The sequence below is a fragment of the Haemorhous mexicanus genome, chromosome 17, assembly GCF_027477595.1.
Source record: "Haemorhous mexicanus isolate bHaeMex1 chromosome 17, bHaeMex1.pri, whole genome shotgun sequence".
Classification (NCBI taxonomy): domain Eukaryota; kingdom Metazoa; phylum Chordata; class Aves; order Passeriformes; family Fringillidae; genus Haemorhous; species Haemorhous mexicanus.
The window spans coordinates 9,107,552-9,120,456 of record NC_082357.1 but is presented as its reverse complement, the minus strand read 5'-3'; the positions used below and the strand labels follow the sequence as shown (position 1 = coordinate 9,120,456).

At 42.5% G+C, this 12,905-nt stretch overlaps 1 pseudogene; it reads right to left on the bottom strand.

Annotated features, from left to right (window-relative positions):
• Positions 1-2,914: 2,914 nt before the first annotated feature.
• LOC132335486 (acyl-coenzyme A synthetase ACSM4, mitochondrial-like) lies at positions 2,915-11,381 on the bottom strand (annotated as a pseudogene).
• Between the last annotated feature and the right edge of the window lie 1,524 nt (positions 11,382-12,905).

The window sequence follows — 12,905 nt, the reverse complement described above, 5'->3', positions numbered from 1 at the left end:
AAAGGGGCAGGGCTGGTCCTACATGGGAGCCTCTAGCCTACAGAGAAATACAGAGACTCTGTAAGGCTGCCAAAAGCTATGGCAAGGCTTCTCCTTTCTTGAGCAGTCTAATGCAAGCTGCTTTGACTGCATGTCTTTTAACCCCTCATGACTTAAAGCATGTGATGACTGTGCTGCTGTCTCCAGCTGAATTCTCCCTGGGGGAAAGGGGGTGGAAGAGATTGTTAAATCAATTGTTGCTTTACAGTGCTGAAGAGCAGGCACAGGCAATGCTAACACTAGAACACTTAGCTGGGGAGGGAGCACGTACCCAGCCCCATGATTAGGCTGCAAACCTCCCAAAGTCAGTGCTTCATGATATTAAAAATGCAGCAAAGAAAGCACTCATGCAAATGCCTGATGGTAACACACCTGCTCCAGAGTTTGTAGATATAAAGCAAAAGCCCAGTAAACCATGCAGAAAGCTAAAATTTTGGCTCCCCTTTGCCAGAATCATCCACAAGCAATTGTTTATCATTATATGGATACTATAATGAGTGCAGCTGGAAGTGATCCATCTTTAGATGCAAGCTTAAAGCCACTGTCACAGCCAGCCAACAAGCAGGACTGACCATTGCAGAGGAAAAGATACAGCAAACATCACCCTAGAAATATTTGGGACTTCAAAATCTCCCTCAGACTGTTACAAACTATTAAGTGGGTGAAGCCTTTGCCAAAAAGATCATTAATGAAGATTTAGTCCTGTTGTTTGTTTTGTTACATTCCTTTTTAATTTCGTAACTGATCCTGCTAATTTTACAGGTATTGTTGAGGGAGCTGAAAATTCATTCCTAGAGACAGTTACTAATGATCAGTTATACTCCTTGCTTAAAACTTTAATTTTTATTCTTTCTCTGAAACAGCATCCCTATTTTGTCATGTGTGTACGTTCTCATTCTTCTTTGCCAAGATTCCTAACAGAAGGTAATAAACAAACTAACACCCCTGCAGTAACACACGTTGTCACTACATGCCCTGACTGCCCAAAATATTCTCTGCTGTCTATTGGGGCTGGAGTAAATCCTAGAGGGCTTCACAGTTTACAAATTTGGCCAAGCAATGTGACCCATTATGTGTCTTTTGGTTGCTTTAAATGTATACATGTTTCCATAGACAGATTCTCAGAAGCAATCTTTGCCTCTGCTCACGTAGGTGAAACAGCAAAAGATGTTATTAAACATTTCCTACAAGCATTTTCAACTCCAGGCAGCCCACAAGAAATAAAAACAGATCATGGGCCTGCCTATGTCTTTTACCCCATGTCCCTCATCTTCAGTTGTAGCTGTTTATTCTCACTTTTTTGATGCACGGATGTCGGCATTAGTCACATTTTATTCCTCAAGAAAAGTTTCTTGTTTAACATTAGAACTATTGCCTTGTTCCTTAGAAGAATCTTATACAGTGATATTTAATCTGCCCATCAGGCAAATGAGTTCAAATACCCAGAGCTTAACACAACTTAATCTTTTCAGTGGTGTCTGCCAACATAAACAATCCGGATGCAGATTTTCCCCCCACAAAAAGAGATATTTTGTCAAAAGCAGCAGAAATTCGTGGTGTTCTCCACAATCCTTGGACATTGTGGCAGAGAAACACTGACCACTTATAAACAATCCTTAATCACTTAGGAAGATGTTTCTCCTTTCTCAGTCTGCTCTAATTCTCTGATTTAGCTGTAACTTGCATGTTTTGGAGCATTACAGTGACAAAATCTACACAATAGCTTCTGAGAGAAAGAGGAGGGACATATTGTTTAGGAATATTTAGGGAAATGATATTCAAGACTGACAAGATGAAACACATTTGGAGTTTGGGGTTCCCAAGTGCTCTACAAAAATGTCCACCAAGATGACTGTGAGAACCTTTAAGTTTTTAGCACTTTCTCACCTGCAAATGTAGAGGTGAAAATGAAGAGAGAAAACTGAGGAAAAGACCCAGTAATGGCAAAGTTCTCAGGTGAGACTCAGAAATGATTATTCTGATTTAATACCATTTGCTTTGCTCAGTAATCATCAAGATGATGAGTGCAGATAAGTAACATTTTCCTCACCTGTCTGCTGTGGACAGGAGAGATCAGGAGCTGCAGGGGGAGATCCTCTTCATTCATTTCACTCACCTGTTAGGACTTGTTTCCCATATGAGGCACTGTAAAGATCAGCTCTTCCCTGGAGATGTGAAACCTGGAAACTCCTTCATAAAGGTTTTGGAGTGAAACTCTTCTGACTTTATTACTCACCTCTTCTGGAGTAACAAGAAGAGAATGTGGCACAAAACAGACCAAGCAGAAGAAGTCTTCCTGTGGAGTAACTTTTTTCTTGTAATCATTGACACCATTGTTAATTATGCAGAATTTGCACCTTAACCTAAAGCACTTTTTCCTCCAGTTTAACCATTTAAGTACATCACTAATTCATCATGATGAAGAGAAGCCTTAAAAAGAAATGCATTTTCCCTTCTACTCTGAAAGAATCTGAGAATGTTACTGTATGTTAATTAATTGCTGATACTCATCTCAGAACAAACATATCTTAATAATTTCTCATTTATTTGTAATTTTCAAAGCCTTGTAGTTTCACCCATTTTTTAAAGGAAGATTTTTATACAAATTGGTAAAAAAAATTAGACCTCTGTATGCACCTGAGTCTTTCTCCCATTCCACATTTTGAATCACTTGCACTTCCTTCCTTCTGAAAATTTGTAGGTTGATGGTGAAAGTGGTTCCAATGCCACATATCCTCAAGAATGTTTTCTCCTTTTCCTTCCACAGTTTGTTTGTCCTGATGTTCTCGCTCTGCTCTGGCTGATGACAACCTGCTCTGTGTCTTGTGTTATGGCTGGTACACACCATGGAGAATTTCTCTCCTCGTTTTCCAGATCACTCTTGCTCTTTTTATACCTTTGCCCACTCTTTTTTCTTTAAAACCCTTCTCTGGATTTTCCCAGTAGCTGTCTTTGGCAGCTCCTGAACAAACTCCACCTGAAAGGCAAAAATGCTCCCTGTAGCCAAAGAACTTGTAGGTGATTTCCCAGGTGCAACAAAAGATTGTGAAAACACTTTTAGCATGGGATAGCTGGGGATGAACAGATGGGAAGCTGCACAACCAGGGCTGGGATTCCTTACAACACCTTGTAGCTAGACAAGCACTTGCAGGGAGATGTACCACAATTTCTAGGAGCTGAGTGCATCAGCGTTCAGCACAGGGAGTTACTGGTGTCTTTCCTAGTGAGAAGAGATGGATTCCGACCAACTGATGCTAGCAGGAACTTTTGTTTTGATTTAGCTGTCTGTCAGAAGAGAGCTCATGGTAGAACTGGTTAGAATGGAATGCCTTGCTCATTTGAGCTGCTGTGAAAACCCCAGTACTCCATGAAAGAAAGACTGGGCCCTCAGGAAGCAAAATTTTATGACCATTACCTCCCCGTGGGTCCATTCTAGCACACACAGCCAACCCAAGGCTACAGCTGTAGCTGATCCTGTCATCTACTTTTATTTTATCTAACTCTGGTTGGAGTGTTTGTCAGAAAGGTGTTGGAAAAGAGCTGAGGCAGGACAAAAAATGCTCAGTTTCTGGTACAATGAGAGAACCTGTCTTTTTGGGCTGTACTTACCTTCCTTGGATACTTGTATGGTGCAGTCACCTTCTTGACGTGTTGTTGAAGCTCATGAATTAATTTTTCTGGATCATGTGATTCATAAGCAGGAGCTAAAACAATGAAGGCTTTGACCACCTGTGCCACAAAAAGGAAGGGATTCCATTAACTTCCAGAGGTGGCAATAAGGGAATACATTTGTTGTGAAAAGTGAATGTCAAAACTCAGAATGGTAAATCCTTTTCTTTAATTTCCCTTTTAATTAGCTGTTTGTTATCAACTGCTGTGTTATGAAGGACCCATTCTGGAGCAGAGAATGTTTTGCTATTTTCCACTTCTTTTCTAACTTTATAAATTATTAAACTTTCAAAAAGTTCTGGTCCAGAAAATAAAGAGAGATTAAAATCTTGTCCCAGTTGCTCAGAGAAATGTTGCAAGGTTGGAAAAATATAAAGCAAAAATTCAACACTCTGGATATCCTTGCTACCATATGCTTAGTGGTAAATGAGAAATAATCGAAATTTTATTCCTTAAAAAAAAAAGATCACATGATTAGTCTGTAAAGCAAAAATTTTTCCCCACATAAAACCCTGCAAAGAAATAATTCCGAAATTGTAAGATCTGTCAAGGTATGGATTTTAAAAATGTTTATGCCCACCTAATTTCAAAAGTGTGCAACACTGAATTCCAGGGAAGCCTAGTACATCTAAGGAAGTTGATACTTAGTAGAAAGGGTATTTCTTTTACATTTTTCCCTATTTTGTTTTACCTCCCCTCGCACTGGGTCGGGACTGCTGACAACAGCCGCCTCCACGACTGCCGGGTGCTCTATCAGTGCACTCTCCACTTCAAAGGGGCCAATGCGGTACCTGGGGAGCACAGAGACAGCTCAGCCCAGCAGCAGGGACCAGGCCTTTGGCCTTTCCAGGCTGCATTTCATCAGGCAGATCTAACAGGGAATGCCTTACCCAGCAGAGTTAATGATATCATCAGCTCTTCCAACAAACCAGATGTATCCCTCTTCATCCATAACGCCTCTGTCCCCGGTGAGATAAAAATCTCCTCGCACAGAGGCAGCAGTTTTCTCTGGATTATCCTGGCAACAGTCAAACATTTCCAAAAAAGTATCTTATGTTAGTGAATTGTAATGCATTTCCTTAGCAATGATGCTAAAAATGAAAAAAAGATTGTACTCAAAATGAGTGTGTTCAGTACCGCTTTATATTTGCACTGAGGTGTCACTACCTCAGAGTCATATGATCATCTGCATGTGAGGGGTTTGTGCTGTAGCTTGTGTTTGTGCTGTTGATCTTATGCACAGGTTGTGTGTGACAGGCATCTGTACAATGGTTTCTCTGACTGCAGTGCCTGATGGAATGGGGGTACCTCTGATACTGGTATGAGGTAATAAAATTCCTGTGCCTTGGAAAGCCTCCCTGAGCTTCTGATGTGTAAGAGTAGAATTTACGGGCTATTCTTCATTAATCTTTAAACAAAGATAGGAATGGAATAGAGGGAAAAGAGTGATGCTCTGGACATGAAGTGCATGGCACATATCTGGAACAAGGTATCCCCTGGTTCATGTTGCACTTTGAAGCTACACTCTCTCAGTCAGTTTGTTCCTGAAACTATGCACTGATCAGGCTCAAAGTCCTCAAGTAACCCAGTGAAACTTTCTGAGGATCCTGCATGGAATTCTTCTTGCAGACTTTTGCCCTGGGTCTCTCCTGAGTTCCTCAGCAGACACAGACACAGCAAGTCAGGCTCACCAAGTACTCAGAGAACAGACAGAAGGGTCGTGTGGGTTTCACTCGGACAGCAATGGTGCCCTCTTCTCCTTTAGGCACAACAGCCCCATGCTCATCTACGATCTGCAGAAAGGACAGACACAGCAGGGGTGCTTTGATCAGCTCAGAGGAACATCTGATGCAGCTCAGGGCAGGGCACAGAAGGGACACAGGCAGCACTGCCTTACTGTTCTACCCACAACTACCTCATACCTGCACATCATATGGGGGAACAGCTTTTCCTAAAGAGCCGGGTTTAATTTTCATTCCTTTCATATTGGCACAGATTGTCACCTGCAGAACAGATTTTTTTAAAGATTTTTTTTAAAATTGTTGCAACATCTTGTAAATTTTATTATTGTTTGCATTAGACAGTACTCCTGTTTTTGACTTTGTTGCGATAAGGGCTGAATCAGGACCAAAGCACTGTGGTTCTTAAGAACATCAGAGTCTGGGATGTGAGCTGCTTTAATATTTTTCATTAAAACCTGACCCAGGAAAAATTGATACCCAGAGCAAATAATCTATTTTAATATTGCTTTTGAAGTAAAATCAAAAAGGGTTTTACTACCAGTAATTACATTTATTGCAAACGTACTGTTTCGGTCTGGCCATATCCTTCATGGATATCCAGCCCTGTCTGGATTTTCCACTTCGCCAAGACTTCAGGATTCAGTGCTTCCCCTCCAGTTACACAGTGCTTCAGACTTGGGAACTTGTAGCTTGAGATGAACAGCAAATGAAATAATTTTCTTAATTCTTGCAAAGAACAGTAAATAGACTTAAGTGAACAGCCCCCCTCAGCTTTCCAAGGAAGTACATCTAAAACTTCACAAGTTCCTTTGGAAATGACAATCATCATCGTGTTATGCACACTTTGACTAGAATCCTACACTGCTTGAGTTGCCTCTGAAGATGATGTGGTTCATCTCTGTGGCAATAGGAGTAGGTTTTTCTGCTGGAAAACGCAGGAGCAAAAGTGTTTCCTTGGGAGAGCTGACATAAAAGGAGGAATCTGAACAAGCACATCAAATGTGTGTGGAAAGCTCAGTTATGTGCCAACATCTAGAGATCAGATATAACAAAGAGAATTTTGTAGAGCAAAAGGAAGGATGAATAGATACACAGCAGCTGAGCTCTGCTAAAGCTGGGCTGGCTTTTCCCAGGATAAAAGAGCTATGTGACAAGAAAGAGTACCTTACCAAAGATGTGAAAACTCCTTGCAAACCATTTCTCACAGGCTGGGTATTTTACAGAGTAACAAACCAGGAAGAACAGCTGCCAAATAACTCTCAGCATGTGGAACTCCTCTAACTGCTTCCTTCATTCTCAAGCATGTGAGAACAACTCCATGGTGCACCAGTAACTCCTGATCCAATGATGCCTATAGCACTGGCTTAAATTGAACTGTGAAGCCTAAGTTCAGAGGAAGTGACAGCTTAAAAAATGTCCTTTGTTTCCTCTGTGCTGTCTATTCAAAGACCCAGTCCTGAAGCCCAGGTAGCCTATGGTGTGGCTAATTCTTCTCACATTTGAAAATGGAGAGGGTTCTGTACTGAGAGCAAGCTTTGCTAATTAGGTTTCCTTGAACTGAAAAAGAGAATTAAGGAACCTAAGGAACTAAGCATGCAGAGCTGTCCCAGCATTATACCCCAGCCTCCCTCCCCTCCCTGCTGTACCTGCTCATATCATGTTTGACCAGCATGAGGAAGGCGGTGGGAGCCGTGCAGAAGGTGGTGATGGGATATTTTGAGAGAGTCTAGAAAAAGAGGAAGTTATGGTGCTGAAAAGAAAGTGTAATGCTGGGTCTGACCTTGTGAGTGTGCAGGTTGTTAACAAAAGAGGCCAGTTTTGAGGGGCATCAATCAACTGATTGGTTTAAAATGCCTTAAGGAAAGAATGGGCACTCTGGCAACTCACTGAAAATTCAGGAAAACAGAGCCTTAATTTAGGTTTATGCCATATTCTGAATAGTGGCTCATACTCAGCCTGTCCCCAAGGCAGCTGGAAGTCCATACCTGAAGTAAGGTTTAGATTCAATACTAGGCAACATAGCAGTGATCCCAAGATCTTTATATCCTGCATCTTTATCCAATTGTCCTCTACACTCGAACCATGACACATGGACTAACCAGGAGGGAAAACACTTGGTCCTTGAGCTTAATGGGCACCAGTTGGAGGGATGATTCCTTGGGATGTGGGAAGTACTATCCCTGCTGCTACTAAGCAATGGTATCCATGGACTGGAGCTCATTTGTTTCCTTCACTTTTGTAAAATGGAAATAAATATCACAGTATAAAATGTTAAGCTTACCTCTGCAATAACTTCTGTTTTAAACTGTGGCATATTGTGTACAAAGACACAGGATCCACAGATCCACGGTGCAAAAAGACTGCTCCAAGCTGCTTTTACCCAGCCAGTATCAGAGGTATTCCACATTATATCTGAAGGAGTCAATTTCAACCAATACCTGATGAAAAAGCAGAGATAAAAGAAATGCTGCAGTGAATGTCAGAGACTCAGGCCCAGGTCACAGCAGGAGGCTTCCATTAGAAGATGTGGTGTCAGCAAGTGGGGCTCTGTAGAAAGTTTGAGAGAGTTGAAGAGTCTTAAATATTCTCTGATTTCCCTTCCTTCCCTCCTGCTTAATATTTTGAGCATTTATTTTTCTTGTGAGCAGTGCAAAACATCTTCATCTTGAGATGCAGAATCTGGATCTAGAGCAGAACCCAAACAGATCATCTGGAATAGGCTTTCCCTACCTGGTAAAGTTGAGACATCAGCTAAATCATAGCTCATTTCTCCAGGAAACTAAACAAATTACTTCTCTGGACCTTGATCACCAGCTTCCAACTCAGAATGCTTTGGGAAAGGTATCCTTTAATTTTCAAGATGAGGAAGATGCAAGATCCTACAGTCATGAAATGCCTGCATTTACTGGAATGTTATGGCCTCATGTTCAGTTTAATGCTGATCACAGCACTTAATCAGGACCCTGTGGGGAACTGCAAGGTAATACCTGCCAGTGGTTGCAAATCCAATGCCGTAACTACTATGGGAATGCAGCACCATTTTTGGGAAGCCCGTAGTTCCGCTGGTAAAATAGATCAGCATTGGGTCTTGACTCCTTGTCTTGACACACTGATGGTCAGCAGATGCACCCCTTCAGAAGAAATTATACATTCCAGTCACTACATGCAGTTTTCCACCAGGGCAACAGCATTTTTATAGTTTAGGAGTTCAACAGGAAAATTGCCCCAAAGTGAACGATCTCTCTAAATAAGTGGTAACACAGGTAAGAACAGATAGAGAACACATTTTGCTTGTAACAAGTATGCCCTCTCTGCCAGAACTTTTAAGATATGAGCACCTACAGAATATTTCAGTGACTTTGTCTACAACTGTTTTAGCAAGGGTACTCCAGGAGCTGATTATGGAACAGCATTCCAGAATCAGTGTCTGCCTCACACAAGCAAAAACCAACCCCCAACTCAAAATTGATAACTAAGGTTATTTTGCCAAGTACATTGATCTTATTACAAATAGTAGATCAGTAATGTTCAAGAGACTGATGGACAATTCAGATCCTCTGAACTACCAGGATAATATAGGGAAGAAAGAACTGAGCAATGGATGGCAAGAGCCAAGAGCTGGCAATGGGTGTTTTCCCATTTAATCAAGCAGAAAAGCTCATAACAATTGTCTAGAACTCTGTGTGCTTGTCTGGTGATCACAGTAAAAGCAGAGAGCTTCTAAAAACTGGCAGGCTGCTAAGTGAAGCTGAAGGACATGAACTAAGCTCCCAAATCCTGGATTGCATGAACCTCTATCAGAATAATCACAAAACAGGGAGCTGACAGAGGGATGCAAAAAAGTAGCTCACTCATATTTTGAAAATTTCCCCCACAACTCAGCAATGTCACCTGACTGATACAGCTCTCTGCACCTCAAAGAAATGGAAAGAAAAGAGCTGGATACTCACGCAAGGAGTTCTTTGAAGTTCAGCCACCCTTCCCTGCTCCCTTGGCCTACAATGAGTTTACTTTTCAGGAACTTGCTGCCAGACAGGACAGATTCCACTGCAGGTGCCAGCGTGTCATTGGTAACAATGCACTTGGCCTTTGAAGCCTGGAGTCGGTATAAGATGTCTTTGGCTGTTAATTGGGATGTTCCTGGAATAAGGACAATTCCTGGAAAAAAGCAAGAAGCAATTGAGAAAACTCAGCATTTCTCAAAAATACTCTATTATGTCTCTCTGTTGAGGCTGATTTTATTCATCATAGATGTTTATCAGCTTAAAAGCAGAGCAAAATAGATCTATTGAATTATTAATGAGACCAATCATATAAGTTCTTCCATTATCAATTCAGCTCCCTTCCAGTGTATGTGGTCAGGTCTGGCCTTTGGTTGCAGCCATTCAGCCCTCACTGGCTGAACTGACTGATTTTGACTGGACCATGTCTGGCCCTGTGCTTCCTGTGTGGGTGCTGCCAATTCTCCTTCTAGGCAAAAGAGCAGTTGTAGAGTCCCAACAGAATATTCCTGTTTGCATTTTCTTCACCCTAATCTCATAGATGGCTTGTAGGCTCTATTTGCTTTCTGTCTGCACCCACCAAGTCCGTGAGTCACTCACCTGCTCGCATGCAGGCCACGTTCAGGAGCCACCACTCAGGAACACGAGGCAGAATTGCTACAATTCTGTCTCCTCTCTGCAAACCACAGGCCTCAGAAAGGACATTGGCTGTCTTCTTGGACAGAGAGCCAAACTCCTCAAAGCTCCACTTCACCTCCTCTCCCTTATCATTGACCCACCAAAAAGCTGGATTTGCTGGTTTTCTTCCATCCTTCAACACATAAGAAGACATTAAAATAAGACAAACCTTAAAAGGTTTCACTTCAATACAAAATAACTCTAAACTAAGCAAATCACCCCTGGCAATATCTCTCTTAGGGTGACACCTGTATTTGTGACAAACAAAATAACATAGTGCTTTCCACTCTGCAGCCAATACTGCCCAGTACCCATGAGGAAAACTGATTTGTAACATCTGAGATTCTTTCCACTGTGTCCTCATTTAGTCTGGAATAGAGTCAATTTTCTTACTATGTCCTGGTAAAGTGCTGTGGTTTATGAATCTAGGGTCAGTGTAGTGTTGCTAACACACTGATGTTTTAGTTGTTGCTAAGCAGTGCTTACTCTAAAGTCAAGGACTTTCCAGTTTCCCACACTCTGCCAACAAAGAGGCACACAAGAAGCTGGGAGAGATCATGGACAGGACAGCTGACCTGAACTGCCTGAAGGGATATTCCACATCACAGGAGCTCCTGCTCAGTGTATACCCTGGAAGTTTGCTGGGAGGTGTTTGGGGATGAGCTGGGCATCAACCAGTGGGCAGTGAGTTACTACTGCTACTAATATGATGATGATTATTATTATAATTCAATTCTTAAACGGTTCTTTTCTCAACTCCTGGTTTTTACCTTTTTTTCCTCCTGTTTCTCCTCCCCATCCCACTGGAAGTGTGTGTATGTGTGTGTGTGAGATCCAGGGGCTTAGTTGACAGCTGGGGTTAAACTACAATTCAATGTCTATAAAATAAAAGACAAATACTACCATTTCCAGTTGTGTCCACTTATCTAAGACATCACTTGCAAAGTTGAAATATTCTGGAATTTCCTTTTTACCCTGGCTTATAGATTCATAATGGGAAACTAGCTGAGATGTAAGAAGCCTGTTGATTCCATGGAATGTTCTGGAAGGTGACCTGAGAATCCACAAACATTGAGTAATCCAGGATTTAAGAAATGTTCTCATGATAAATGATGTTTTATCAGATGGTGAGGGGAGGGAATCAAGTGTACACCTAAGGAATCAGTCACCTGGAATGAAAGAAAAGACATTTAAGCGAATCCAGTTATTGGATGATGTCCCACGTATGATGTTGGATAAATGAACGCAAAGCAGCTTGAATAAATAGGTAGTTTACACACATCCTCATTTTATGTCATGTTACCTGTATTTTTGTGATGTGAATATTTGACATTATGGTATATAGAAGGAATAAGCACAGTCACCTTGAGGCTAATAAAATTAGCAGAGTTGTTGCTATGAATCCTGCAACAACAACTGTGGAATCTCGTCCAGCTGGAATAAATGGTGGTTTAACCTCTGTAACATATGCAGAGGGCATCAACCTGAGGCTATGGGAAACAGGACACTGAAAAAAGGACACCTAGCCAGGTCATGGCAAGAAGAGTGGTGTCATGGGGGCCAATATGTTAATAGAACTATCCTATATTTGGTCAGGTTTCTGGTTCTTGTTCTCATTTGGTTCAGTACCTTTTACAAATAAGGTCATGTTCTGAGTCCGCTTTCCAGATTGGACCCTTGCCCTCAGACGATCCCTATACCTTGTAATATTTGCCACGCCCCCTCCCCCCGATCTTTGGATCATGCCCCCAGACTCTGCGGTTTCTATGTTTGTTATTTTGCTATTAAAGTTTTTTTTTTTGGTTTTTTTTGGGAAGGACCATCATTCCCATCCCTCTTTTTGCCAGTTCCCCTCACCAAGTCAAACCAGGGATTGCAGTGAATGAAAACTACAACAACCAGTGCCCGAACAGGGACCTCATATTGAGGGATCTTCTGTTTGCTTTCGCTGGTTTTGCCAGTCATAAGGACCTTTTATTTTCTCTGCTTGGATTAAATCGGCAGGTCTGACATGGTTACAAGCAACCCTCTGAGTCAGATCTTTTGGATGCCTGCCCAAAAAAGCGTGTAAGCAGAGAAAAGAGACACTCATTCCTGCTGCTCCTACCCCAACCAGGTGGGCATAGCCCACCTCATCCCAATTTTTATGGGAATAAGACTGTCAAGACTAGACAGGGACATATACGATAACTTTAAATTTTTCTTAGCAGTCCACAGAAGAAAGGCCCAAAATCGCGAGTTAAAACCCCCCTAAAATGGGTGTTTTGGAACTTTCCGTGACTGTAACCAGTAGTGCGGTGCCGGGCTCTGTCACAGCCAGGGCCCCACACTCGCCTGCCCGCCGGGCACTGCCCAGCCCGGCTGCTTCTGCCTCGCCAGCTGCAGCCCTGGCTCGGCCTCGCACAGCACTGCAGAACATGGCACGGCCTGTGGAATCTTCTCTGCGGGATTTTGGAGTTTTGTGGGTGTCACGCTTTATGACCTAGCTACCAGGGGACCCTCTCATGATGTGTCTGCTGCCTGCTTTCCGTGTGATTCTCAAAACGCTCAGAGCCAAAGAGCACCGACTGCCGGCACTCGGCCCCTCCCTGGCCTTGCCGGTGGCAGGAATCCGGGGGGGGCCAGGGCCACTCTGCAGTGCAGGATCCCTTCCCAAACCGAGACTGCTTTTAACCCCTCTGTCCCTGGTGATGGAACTCGAGGGCAGAACCTGTCCCAGACACAGGAAGCAGTGCAAATTGCAACCCCTGCCCCTTCATGTTCTGTCCCCCGTACT